Source organism: Eptatretus burgeri, chromosome 2, assembly GCF_056783735.1.
Source record: "Eptatretus burgeri isolate ZD-2024b chromosome 2, Ebu_testis_v1, whole genome shotgun sequence".
NCBI classification, from domain to species: Eukaryota; Metazoa; Chordata; class Myxini; order Myxiniformes; family Myxinidae; genus Eptatretus; species Eptatretus burgeri.
In genome coordinates, this window is record NC_140962.1 from 79,466,253 (window position 1) to 79,471,252 (window position 5,000).

Below are 5,000 nucleotides of genomic sequence, written 5' to 3' on the forward strand. Positions count from 1 at the left end.
ATACATGAGGGCATTTGTGGTGGAGGAAGGGGGTGGCTCTGGGTCGTGGAGGGGGTCTGAATTGAGAAAAATTCCAGATTGTGACTTCTGGAAGAAAGAAAGGATTTCGTGGAACAAGGAAAGAAGTTCAACAGAAACCAGAGAATAGGAGACTTCTGAAATGATGTAATCCACCGCAGCATGCTTTGCGTGCAAGCCCTTCCATTCTAACCGAGATAGGGATTCCAACCTAAAATGGCTCGCAAAGCCTCGAAAAGAATCTGCAAATACTTGGAAAAGTACCTGAGACACAGAGGTGTGTTTCGACACAACGAATACGTTGGACAACTTTCTCAGCTCACTGGCAACACTGACATATTCGTTGTATTACAGCTGCACTCACTGCAAACACTTCCGACGATGTGGACAAGGCCCGAAGGATCGTTGACGGACGCGTTCTACCCAAACCCCCCGATCATCGCCTGCCAGTGAATGCACTTTTAAGCTCACGGAATTGCCTCCTGTGACCATGGCAGGCTTGGTGATTCATTTAATGGACGTCTGTCACGAGAAAGACTCCCCCAACGGAGACAGCACACCCAGTTTGGGTGCTTCTTAACTGGAGTTACCTTATTTTTACTTTCAAAAACAGGACACTCCGGAGAGGGACACTTCAAAAAAGAGGACACTCCGGAGAGGGAAACTCCGAAAAAGGACACTCCGGAGAGGGACACTCCAAAAAAGAGGACACTCCGGAAAGAGACATTCCGAAAAAGGGGACACTCCGAAGAGGGACACTCCGAAAAAGAGGACACTCCGGAGAGGGAAACTCCGAAAAAGGACACTCCAGAGAGGGACACTCCAAAAAAGAGGACATTCCGGAGAGGGACCACTCCGAAAAAGAGGACACTCCGGAGAGGGACCACTCCGAAAAAGAGGACACTCCGGAGAGGGACCACTCCAAAAAAGAGGACACTCCGGAGAGGGACACTGAAAAAGAGGACACTCTGAAAAAGAGGACACTCCGGAGAGGGACACTCCGAAAAAGAGGACACTCTGGAGAGGGACACTCTGGAAAATAGGACACTCTGGAGAGGTACACTCCGAAAAAGAGGACAATTGAAAAAGACGACACTCCGAAGAGGGATACTCTGAAAAAGTGGACACTCCGAAAAAGAGGACACTCTGGAGAGGAACACTCCGAAAAAGAGGACACTCCGGAGAGGGACACTCCAAAAACAGGACACTCCGGAGAGGGACAATCCGAAAAAGAGGACACTCCGGAGAGGGACACTCCAAAAAGCAGGACACTCCTGAAGGAAAATTCCAAAAACAGGACACTGGAGAGGAACACTCCGAAAAAGAAGACACTCTGGAGAGGAACATTCCAGAGAAGGACACTCTGAAAAAGAGGACACTGAAAAAGAGGGCACTCCGGAGAGGGACACTCCGAAAAAGAGGACACTCTGGAGAGGGACACTCTGGAAAATAGGACACTCTGGAGAGGTACACTCCGAAAAAGAGGACAATTGAAAAAGACGACACTCCGAAGAGGGACACTCCAGAGAGGGATACTCTGAAAAAGTGGACACTCCAAAAAAGAGGACACTCTGGAGAGGAACACTCCGAAAAAGAGGACACTCCGGAGAGGGACATTCCAAAAACAGGACACTCCAGAGAGGGACAATCCGAAAAAGAGGACACTCCGGAGAGGGACACTCCAAAAAGCAGGACACTCCTGAGAGGAAAATTCCAAAAACAGGACACTGGAGAGGAACACTCCGAAAAAGAAGACACTCTGGAGAGGAACATTCCAGAGAAGGACACTCTGAAAAAGAGGACACTGAAAAAGAGGGCACTCCGGAGAGGGACACTCCGAAAAAGAGGACACTCCAGAGAGGGACACTCCGAAAAAAGAGGACACTCCGGAGAGGGACACTCCAAAAAAAGAGGACACTCCGGAGAGGAACACTCCGAAAAAGAGGACACTCTGGAGAGGGACACTCCGAAAAAGAGGACACTCCAAAAAAGAGGACACTCCGGAGATGGACACTCCAAAAAAGAGGAAACTCCGGAGAGGGACACTCCAAAAAACAGGACACTCCAGAGTGGAAAACTCCAAAAAACAGGACACTCCGAAAAAGAGGCCACTCCGGGGAGGGACACTCCTAAAAAGAGGACACTCCGAAGAGGGACACTCCGAAAAAGGACACTCCGGAGAGGAACACTCCAGAGAGGGACACACCGAAAAAGAGGACACCCTTTTCAAGTTTCTTATGTGTTGAGCAATCGTATCAGCAGTCTCATTCGGTGTGTTGCGGACCTCAATTTATTTTGACTGCAAACCACCGTTCTTCCAGTCGAAATACTGAATTATTATCAAAAATATTGCGCTTGTCTGAGTTCCCATGAGATTGTATACCAAAAGCATCTTCACAGAGACCAACAGGCCTGATGTCTTTGGCCCACAAGAAAACCAAGATGGCGGCCATATTATTTTGTTTGGGCGCCTTGGTGGGTGGGGACGAACAGCTGTCCGACCAACGGGTGCACACTTCAAAAATCGACCCCAACAGAAACAACCATGCAGAGCTGTTGTAGACCTGCGGACAATCGCAGGTAAGAACTGGAAATTTTGAAAGAGGTGTGCTTGGATCGGGCTAATGGGGGAAGAAAAGATGATTGTTTTGGATGGGGGATGATCTGAGATAGTGGTGAACAGCTGTCTTGAAGACATGGAGGGAAGAATGAGATTTAATAGGATGTGGAGGTTGGTTCCACAGTTGGGGGGGGGGGGAGAGGGGGAGGAACAAATGAATGGAGGTGAGCAGTGATTCTGGATTTAGGTAGTTTTCACTTGAATGTAGCATCCATAAATCAAAAGCTACAGTTTCAGATGGGAACACAAAACGGTCTCAAACCATTTTATCTGACTTGTCTACTAGACATCCAACCTCTCCCATCCCTTTACCCTTTTCATAGTTTCAGAAATCCTGGATCGAGTCTGGGTGACTGGGTCCATTGTGCTCACTGGATTAGAGCGTGAAGTTTGATGATGAATGGTGCTTAAGGAAGTTCTAATTAAGGCCATGAGTCTTCACCATCTTTCCACTTTATAATACAGACTATATCATTTTTTTCCAGTCTTATATGAAAGAGCTTTTAAGATCGTTGATCAAATGGTGCCATGTTTTACAATGTATTGAGGTACACTATCTAGAAAGGAGGGAATGTTTTTTTTTTTGCTTTTTTTAACTTCTTCTGAAGTCGGCTATCAGGTCAAACTCGGATGACCTTAATCCTCAGCTTCCAGTCCTCTCAATCAAGCGTTGCTGTGTGCAGTTCCTCTGTATCCAGGCCCATATCCTTCTTCACCATGTTGATGTAGTTGCAGATTGCTGGTCTACCCAACTTTGCCCTTCCACATTTAGGTTTCCAGAGTATAATATTGGAAGCAGATTCGTTTTTGCGGTGGTAGTAGTCTAATTTTAACCAACAGCCTCAGCCTTTTAGCCTTTTAACCAACAGCCTTTTAACCTCCTTGCTCCATCCCAACTGAGAGGCCAACAAACATTGCGCATGATCCTTGGTCTCGTCTCTGTTCCATTATAGAGTTGGCCTGCTGTACAGTAAGCCTGCGGTCGGCCATTTTTTCGAGCTAAATGCGCCACCTGTGAACAAAACATGGAAAAGGATCCTCATTGTGCCAGTATTATGTTTGTATCATTCTATGTTCATCTATACCAATAAATGTGAAATATGTCAGTGCACTGATTCATCAATAACACACTTGACACGTCGAAACACACATTCAATCTCATCATATCACATGATCTCATTTGTTGTGTGTTGTGAGTCAGTGCTTCGTAATAGTCGCGGACATACGCACACCCTAAATTAGATCCCGATGGAGATTTTTAAAATTTCATTTAATTTTTTCCTTGCTCAGGGATAGCAATAGAGGAATGGGAAAGAAATCGGTGATCTTGTTATCTTGTTAATCATCGGTGTTTTCATATAGTTTTGATATATAGTTTTGAATAAACTAACGTTTCAATAACTTGACCCTTCATTCCAAGGTTCTAATGATGGTTACGGTACAAAATACCAAAATCTCTGGACTAGTTTTGATATTTTATTGATCTGTACACCCAGCACAGATTTTTTACTGGATTGCACTGGGGTAGTGTACATGCCGACGCAGAACTGGGCATCCCATCTGCAAGCATGAGTTGATGGATGTTAAAGATGCCAGTGTCTTTTGCTGAAGAGTAGGTGCATTATCAAGTTCTGGCCCAAATAAGCAAGGACATCGCATCACCGGTGTACCCGCATTTCAGGAATGACATAACCAGCGAGCATTACCAAATTAATGTGTTGAACATGTTTTTCAAAACAAAACTATTTTGTGCAAACACAGTTTTTCAGTTTTTACTATCAGCCAATGGCAACGATCAAAATGCGGATGAACTAGTATTTACACACATATATATATATATATATATATATATATATATATATATATATATATATATATATATATATATGTAAACACACCTTCCTACCTACCTGGTGTTGGCTTAATGGTTATGGTGGTGGGCTTGGGATCTGAGGGTCCTGAGTTCAAATCCTGCTTAGCTGTTGAATTCATACCAGGTGGGGTTAACTCGACCTGTCATCCTTCCGAGGTCGGCAAAATGAGTGCCAGCATACTGGTATCCTGTGTTGGAGTGGCGACCCATCCAGCATTGTGCCCAGTAGCCAAGGAGACTGCTTAGGCAGCACCAACGCTCTGCACAGAGTACGGTCCCAATGGAAGAATGGATGTATGTGTGTATATATATATATATATATATATATATATATATATATATATATATATATATATATATATATATATATATATATATATATATATATATATATATATATATATATATACATATATATATATCACTATCAGATGCACCTCCTGAGTGGTATGGTGAGCATCGCTGCGGATTATGTCTGACACGGTAAAA